Raw genomic sequence first — 9,463 nt, 5'->3', positions numbered from 1 at the left:
TTCACCAGCACAGGGTTGGCCACCCAGCTCGGGTAATGGACTTCCCTTATGAAGTCTGCCGCGAGGAGCTTTTCGACTTCCTCGTCGACCGCTTTCCAGCGCTCCGGGGCTATGTTCCGTTTCTTCTGTCTAACGGGTCTGACTAAAGGGTCAGTGTTAAGTTTGTGAGTTATAAGACTAGGGTCAATACCGGGCATATCGGTCGTGGACCATGCAAAAATATCTAAATTTTGGAGTAAAAAACTTACCAGTTCGGTCCATAGGGGTTCTTTGACAGAAGCACCAATCTGGAGTGCGCGAGCTGGGTCCGTAGGTGAGGTCAGGATCGCGACTACTTCTTCTGTTGGCGAGGCTCGTTCTTCGCCTTGCTCCGTAGGCCGCTCCAGATCGAGGTCGCCGGCCGGCTTGGACTTGCCCTTTAGGGCGGCAACGTAGCACTTGCAGGACTCGAGCTGGTCGCCCCGCACTACCCCCACACCGAAGTCCGTAGGGAACTTCATGGCCAAATAGTAGGTGGAGACCACCGCCCGCAGGATATGCGTGATTGGCCATCCTATTATGGCATTGTATGGGGAGGGGGTCGCGACCACCAGGAAATCGTGGTTGAGTCTGACCGCACAAGGCCACGTGCCGACTTCCACGGGCACCGTTATTTTTCCAAGGGCCCTGACTTCCTCCCCACTGAAGCCCACCAGGGGAGTGCTTGCAGGTTTTAGTTCGCTCCTTGGCAGCTGTAGCCGATCAAACGCCGACTTGAAGAGGATGTCCGCTGAGCTGCCTGAATCTACGAGCACGCGCCTAACCTCGAAGTCGCTGATCCTGAGTTTAATGACAAGTGCGTCGTCGTGAGGGTAGCGAACTCCCCGCGCGTCGTCTTCTGTGAAGAGGATCGGCTCCTCGGTCTTCGGCCTTTTCGGGGGGTTCCGCTCCTCGAGGACCGCTTCGCGAACTGAGGTCCGGGCTGCCGCTGATGTGCATCCCGCCACCACCGAACCACCCACAATTACATGGATGGTTCCCCGAACTGGCCTTTTTGTCGGAGGCTGTCGCTGCATCGGTTCGGTAGGCCTGCTGCTAGTCTCGGGGGCGTCCTTTAAGTGTTCGCCCGGCTGATCCGCTTTATTGCTATTATTGTTGTGCTGTACAAAGTTTCTTAAGTATCCGCGACGGATGAGCCTTTCTATCTCGTCTCGGAGGTTATTGCACTGCTCGGTACTGTGACCGTGGTCCCTATGGAAACTACAATACAAATTCTTGTTTCTTTCGTTCGGATTTCCCTTTAGGCAAGGTGGCCATTTCACGTATGGGGCGTCCTTGATCGTCATTAGGATCTCGGTCCGCCTCGTGTTCAGGGGCGTGTAATCCGTCCGAACTGGCAGGGGAGCTCGGAACGACTGGTTCGGTTTTGGGTCCCGGGCCGGGTTTCTTCGGTCGGTCGAGCTAGAGGGCTCGCCGTCCCTCTTTCTTTTCTCGCTTCCGCCCTCGGTTCGCTGGTTGATTTCCTCCTCTGTTCTCATGAACTTGTCCGCGAGCTTGAGGAACTCGGCCACGGTCGCGGGTTGGTTGGCTACCATGTGCCATTTGAATTCCTTGTGCGTCACCCCTCTTTTTGCTGCGGTGAGCTGCACCGCGGGGTCTAACTGCGGTATCTGTAAGCATGCCTCGTTGAATCGCTTGATGTAGCCCCGTATGGGTTCTCCTTCCCTCTGGACTACCCCGAAGATGCTTTCCTCTGCTCTGGGGCACCGTTTGCTGGTGACAAAATGTGCAGTGAAGACCTGCACGAACTGAGCCCAACACTTTATCGATCCGGGGGCCAGGTTCCTGTACCAAGTGCGGGCTACCCCCTTGAGGGTTGTGGTGAAGGCCACGCACATGCATGATTCGCTGGCTTTGGCGAGGTGCATTTGGGACTGGAAAGCGTCCACGTGGTCGTTGGGGTCGAAGGACCCGTCATACTTGTCTAGGGGCGGGAGCTTGAAATCTCTGGGCAAGGGGACTGCCAGGAGTTCTGAGGCGAGGGGGAAGGAACTGAGAGAATCGGGGTGACTCCTACCTCGTCCGAGCTCGTCTCGCCTTTGCCTCTGAGCTCGGATAGGACGCGGGTGGCGGTTCGTCTACTTCGACGGCGCCTTCGCTGTTGAGTGGGCCTTGTACTGGCGCTGCTGGCCTCTGTGTTGCCGAGCTCGATGGGCCCAGAGTGCTGGTAGTCCGCTGCTGCCAGTGCGCCGAATCGGTTTCCCACCAGTGGGGACTCCAGTTTGGAGACCCGAGGTGCCGACCTCGCGGGCGAGGTTCCCGATCCGCCTGCGAGCCGCGAGGCGGGGATGACTTTTCTTTCTCTCCGGCCTGGGGACGAGGCCTGGCTGTTTGGGGGATTCTGGGGCCTAGAGGCCTTTCCTTGGTGGAGGCGCCCATCCTGCGGAGAGGCCTTGACTGGCTTCGGGGCAGGGTGGCGAGGTGGAAGTAGTGGTTGGTTCGGTGTCAGTTAGGGGAACTGCTATTGATAGTGGTATTGGGAGAGGTTGTGCAACACTTGGTGCTGGTGAAGCTGGTGTTGCTGGAACTGCTACATCTGGGCTTGCATTGCCCGCATACACTGCATTAAGTCGTCCAACCGATTTTGGCTAGCTGCCAGGGGGACGGCGGTTGGTTCAGTGATGGTAGTCTCGATGGGAAGAGGGAAGGGGATGTTTGCGAAAGGTAGGCTTACAGGCGCCACTGCTTGTGGCGTAGTCAGATTGGGGATTCCATCCACCGAGAGGGGGATGGTGAACTACCCAACACACACCACGGGAACTTGGGGCTGTTCCCCTGTGGTGTTTGTCTCTGTGCCGCGTCCGGCGTTGCTGGATGAGGCCATGAGTATCGAGTTTCTCAGAGAAGAAGAAAAGAGTATGAAAGTTTTGGAGGGAGGCCTTTTGAAGCGTTCCCACAGACGGCGCCAATTGATGATGCACAATCTGGCCGGTCTTAGCTGTCAATGATCTTGCCTCTGAACTGAGTAACAGGGACCTGAAACGGAAGGAGAAGAGAAGCTCCGGGGAGAACCCGCCGTAAGGGCTCCGAAGCTCAAGTTAGAATCCTTCAAAGGCAAGATAAACCAGATAGCGCGAAAGTTAGCATACCTCGTTCCTGGGGGGTAGAAGCCTTTTATAACCACCTCGCGCACCCACTTCCAGGCTTCCGTCAGGTCGGGCATGATTACTTCTGAACTCCTGCCAGTTCGGATGTCATTTCCTCTGGCCGGACAGAACCGCCACTGTTCCTTTTGTCGGAGCCGTCTCTGCGACTAGTGACGACGGTTGCAGGTGGCGGTAGCAGGAAGCCGTTTGAAATGCGGCTGTCAGGCGTCAGATCCCAAATCAGTCAGGTACGTCGCCTTTGGATACGAACGTCTTTGGTGTCGGGTACGTTTGGCTGGCCTGGTGCTTTGGAAGTGAAGTGTTGGAGTGGCGAGCGAGGTGTCTTGAGTTTGGTTTGGAGTGTTCCGAGCTGCCATGGGCCAGCTCAGGTCAGCTTTGTGAGGCTTGGGGTCCAGTATAGTTCGTGCTCCTTGCAGGGAGCTCGGGTTCTCAGTAGGGAGCTCGCTCTTAATAGGGAGCTCGGACTCCCAGTAGGGAGCTTGCTCTTAATAGGGAGCTCAGATTTTAGGGAGCTCGGGTTCTTACTTAGGGAGCTCGGACCCTTAACAGGGAGCTCGCTCTTAACAAGGAGCTCGGACTAAGTATAGTGGTCTGGAGTTCGGGCTCGGTAGTGAGCTTGGACTTGCTTCCGATGTTCACTTTGGGTGCTCTACTGTCCCGAGCTGCTTGCCTTTTCCACATGTCGGGCGATCGCAAGGTCGGGCCAAATTTCCCTTCATCACCTTTCATGGAGGAAAGTGATTGAGAGTTCATTAAAACTACTTCAGATACCTCTAAACATTGACTGAGCAGCCTTCAAATTCAAATATGCTGAAAAGACCGAGTTACCCTTATATTCATATATAGAAAAAGACTTTCAGGGTCATCCTTATACTTTGACCTTTTCCCTTGCATTGGAGAAGTTTATAGGTTTAATGGGAGAACAACAAGAACATAAAATAGGAGGAAAGAACAAGATTGTAGATGTAGATGTGGATATTCAGGATGCGGCTTCAATTACTAAAAATTTCATTGATTGGTTATAAGTTTTTCCGGCATCATAGACTTCTCCGTGATATCTACTTTGAAAACAAATTTGTTAAACAAACTCTGAAGAGGGCAATGAACCCAATTGGTTTATCAGCATCCCACAATCTAAGGAGGTGTGGGTTAAAAATGGTAGGCTCTCTATGTTAACTGGGTTCAGTTTAATGCACCCTGTCCCCACATTTCCACCCTAAAAGAAAAGAAAAGGAAAAGAGAAAGAAAAAACTGTGAAGAGAATCAGTTTTTACAATATGATAAATTAGATTGGTATCATCATCATCATCTAAACCTCCTCCCAACTGTATGGGTTCCACTCCACCTGTTTCGCCATTCCATTATTGTTTTTTCTTCTGGCACTAAACTAGGGCTGTTCATAAGAAAATCCAACCCGACCAACTCAGATCAATCCAACCCGAGTTGGTCGGGTTTTATTCAGCACCGGTCGATTTCGGGTTGTAAAAAATCATAAACCGATGGTTCGGGTCAGTTTCGGTCATGAAAACCAAAACCAACCCGAACCGAACCGATTTAGTAGTTAGTTCCTATTTACTAGTTACAACCTACTTACTTCCTATTTAACTAAGTTGTCCCTATTGTAGTTACAACCTAACTTAATTTCTAGTCTTCTAGTTAGGAATGACATTAATGGCAAGTATTGTAAAACAACTAGACAAGAAATTTTTTTGAAAAGTTTATAAAAAAGAATCAAAGGATCCTAGTTTCTATGGTCTTTTACACCAAATAGGCAACCAATTACAATTAGAATTATGTATCCTTTTTTACTTAGATTAGAAGGTTTCTTGAAATATACAAATTGCAGTCTTCTTTCTCTAATACAGTTTGACTTTCTAGTTTCTTGATAACTTCTATTCTAACTTGGCTCGCCCCCCTTAGCCCCTCAACTCAAGCACAATTTCTAATACAATTTGACTTTCAAGAATCAAAAATTTGAAATTTTAATTTATTACCATGGTTGAACTTAGAGTCGAAACCGAATCAAACCGACCCAACCCGACTCAAACCGACCAGGTCGGTTTTGCTTAACACAAGGTTAGTTAACCCAACTCAAACCGACCAAGTCGGGTCGGTTGGAAAAATCTCAGTAAACCAACTCAACCCGACCCGTGAACAGCCCTACACTAAACTATTAATTCCTATCTTTTTGGTGCCATATCCATTGTTAAGTTATAAGCAGTTAAATCATAAATTAGAGGGTAAAATATCCAATGAAATTGTTTCTTGCAGGGTGAAATATTGAAGAGAAACAATAATTATACTATTTTCTTGATTGCCTCTTGTTATTTTTTTGCATAAAATAATCAAAAGCTGACATCAACATTAATCAAATGAGCAATCTTATTGCTGAAAATGGTAATTTAAGCTGGAGGGAAGGTTCAAAGTATGGATACGTATCGGCCCGTATCGGCCATGCCGATACATATCATATTGCAAGCTTCCTAGTACACCCCTACAGAGGGTGTATCAGGGTTTTAACCGATTCAGGAGGATGGACAGACCTTAAACCAGCCCCTCTAAACCGAATTTAAAAAAAAAAAAACTAAAAAAAAAATATCGATACACCTCTACCAATATATCAAACGTATCGATATTTTAAACCTTGGCCGGAGGTCCAAGTCATATCAATATACGTTACACCAGAAGCAGGACCAACCATTTAACTGATCCTAACTTGGGCATGAATTTACTCAAGCTTCTAGTGACATTAGCTAGGCATCCTAACTAGGGCTTTGAACACTGACAACATTGTTCATATTACAGCCATTATGCCATTGTTACTAATCTTGCCGATATTTATATTGATGTAGTTTTATTGCTAAAAGTTACAATTCCTTACATAACTACAAGAATGTATCTCCCTCCACTTACTAAAAAAATTCATCTGTTGCAAAAGCAGCAAATTTATAAAACAGTTATGATGTATAGATGAATGTAATTATAGCATCACCCTCTCAATTGGTACTATTCATGAATCCATCCAGGTTGTTCTCATGAAGATTTTGGGGCACCCATGTACACCTACTCAATTGGGCAGGCTTAAGTCAAGTACTATAAAAAGTGGTTAATGCGAAGAGTTGGGATTCCCCTAGTTGATAAGGTGTAACTTTTCCGGGTTAGGGTTGTGATTTTATCAAAATTTCAATGGATCTTACCGGAAACAATGTAAACTGTTAACTCGGGTCAATTCGATTTGCACCCCTACCAATTAGTAAATGGGTTCAATCCCAAACTGTCTATGTCATTCATTTAGAGGACTAAATGGGGTTCGAGTAGGGGTGTCAATTGGACTGGATTTCGTCCAATCCAATCCAGTCCAATGTGAGTCCATTATAAATAAATGGACCTGGTCCAATCCAATCCAATGAATATTTTGTGCTGGTCCAATACAATGTCTGGACCATCCAATCTATTCAAATTTGTTTTAATTTAGTTTAATTCTAACCCAATCCTGGTCCATTGACACCTATATTCTTATCTTCTATCAATAGACCGGATATTGGCTCAATCCAACCCAATCCAGTATAAATTCATTATGGATGGACCAGGTCCAATCCAATCAAATACTTTGGACCATCAAGTCTAGACTGGTCCAATTCGATATATCTTGTTGGTCCATCCAATCTGTCCAAATTGATTTGGTTTGGATGGGGTCCAATTCAAAGACGGTCCATTGACACCCCTAGGTTCGAGTCTGAGGGTGGTCATTTGTGCCAAAAAAAAAAAAAAAGCTAAAAATTAGTTAGGTCTTTATTCAGTCCACCCCTCCTAACACCTCAGAGAACCGTTTTATGGATCATCTTCTAAATGTTGTTGTTGCACTTTTTTACTAGGGGTGTAACTTGGGCCTGGGTTGAGCATTTGCTAAAATTTGAAGGGGTCTGGACCGATGGCCCAAATACAGCATGTTTTGTTGGTTGAAAAGAATGCAGAATTTGTAGAAAATAGAACTTGTATTTTGGTATTAATGTACATTTGTAATAATAGTAGGCTCTTTTCTATTTTGTTTGGTATTGATGTAGTAGGCTCTTTTGTATTTTGTTTGCCTTTACAAAACACGTGGGAACAACATTTACAATAAAATGCATCGGGACCCCATTTGAGAGAGAGAGAGGATTTATTATGAGGATAGAGATTTCAAAAGTAGATTGGGAATTAAAAAATGATGTTAAAAGAAAATTAATATCTATAAGTCTTGGTCCACCGTGCCTAAAAAAACTGGTAATGGTTGGTAGGACTTAAATGTGTATCAATTTCAAAGAAAAATTGTACCCTGAACTTTGAGGGTAGTGTCCAGTTAGTATCCCAACTTTCAAACGTATCGTATTCAAATTTTCAAAAAGTCTTAAATTGGTCTCTACAATTAACCAACAGTAAATTATCTGATCATGTAATGATTGTGCAACTTAAAATTTTTTAAAATGTCAAATCTATCTTTCAAAAGAAGATATTATTCACTATTTCCTACCTTGAGACTTTATGCAGGCTGCAACGGCTACAGCACTGAACGAGGGTTAAAGTGGGACCCAACCCTAACCGGCCAATAGGGAAGAAACTAAGCTCTTGAGTTAGCTCAGAGCCTCAGACCTGACTCCAGAGAAAGAGAGAGTATGTCACCTTTCAAATGGGCCTAGATCACTATAACCGGAAGGCGTGGTCGAGATTCCGAGTTCCTGAGTCCTAAGTCCTGACCTTATAAGTACAGTTCGGAGTATTCGGACCATTCCAATGGCTTATCTGTTCAAACATCCGATACATTGCCGATGGCCCCCACTAGGACCTCTGTAGTGTAATCTGTATCAGCATGAAGGATATATAGCCATTGATTGGAACTAAAAAGCTTTATATGAATCAACTGAAAACATTTACTCTCCAAATTTGATCGAATGGTTGAGATTATCTGGTTGTCTTTGGACCCATTTCAAAGATCTCGAACGAGTTGTCTAATTAAAATCATATAATTATTATTGAGTTGTCAAGAATGTAGGTGTAAGAATTGAATTGAACTCAATAAAACCTTGCAATCAGGACTCAGGGCTCAGGCAAGAAGGAAGGGATAATAGCATATAAGGGTAACTTGTGTGCCCTAATATCAATAAAATTAATATATTTAAAAAAAAATCAAAAATAGGTTAACTTTTAAAAAATAATATCAATAAAGGGCAGAATTATTGTTCATCTTCTTCCTCTTGCAATTTATTCACCAGCGCCGCCGCTCGCCACCGTCTACCACCGCCCATCACCACCTTCAACAACATTGCCGGAGGTGGGTGGAGGCAGAGGTAGGAGCAGCGGCGGCGCTAAAGGTTATTTCTCTGCCCAACACCGCTACCTCCGCCCACCAGCACCGCCACTACATCTGTCTCCACCCACCCCTGGCAACATTGTCGGAGGTGGCAGCAAGCAGCGGCACTGGTGAATAGACTGCAAGAGGAAGAAGATGAACAGTGATTCTGCCATTTATTGATATTATTTTTCAAAAGTTAACCTATTTTCGGAAATGTTTTAAAAATATTACTTTTACTGATATTAGGGCCCAAAAGTTGCCCTTATATGCTATTATCCCAAGAAATAAAGATAACCAGATAATGTTGATTTTGGTTGCATGTCTTTTGGAAAATAGAGAAGCAAAAAAGCAAAATACTCCAAATCTTTCACTCGTCAAAAAATCATTGAACGTGTATGTATTTAAAAGGCGGGGAGGGGCATTTGGATGGGCTTAACTTGTTTAAAAGGGAGTCTAGAGAGTGAAGGGAATTTTTGTCCTTTTACATGATACTTAACGTTTGTTAACAATTTTGGACCAATTTAATACTTTTTAAAAGTTTGGGTACTGCAGTGATACATTTGAAAGTCCAGGTACTAACTTGACACTACTCCAAATTGATTTTGATTTGGATGGATCCAATCCAAAGCCGGACCATTGACACCCCTAGTTTCGAATATGAAGGTGGCTATTTGTGTTAAAAATACCTAAAAAAAAAGAACCTAAAAATTAATTATGTCTTTATTCAGTCCACCCCTCCAAACACCTTAGAGAACAATTTTATGGATATCATGCATCGGAAGCATCTCCCTATTTATTAATTATTATTCACGGGAGATGTTCCCAATACACAGTGGATGTGACCCATTTATGAGGAGCAGATCCCGTCACATCTTCTTAATGTTGTTGCTGCACCTTTTGGTGTACCTTGGGTGGGCCTAGGTTGAGCATTTGTTAAAATTTGAAAGGGATCCGGATCTGGACTGACGGCCCAAATACAGCCTTTTTT

This window comes from Nelumbo nucifera, chromosome 5, assembly GCF_055504915.1.
Source record: "Nelumbo nucifera cultivar China Antique chromosome 5, China Antique-T2T, whole genome shotgun sequence".
Lineage (NCBI taxonomy): Eukaryota > Viridiplantae > Streptophyta > Magnoliopsida > Proteales > Nelumbonaceae > Nelumbo > Nelumbo nucifera.
Note: the sequence above shows the minus strand (reverse complement) of the source record.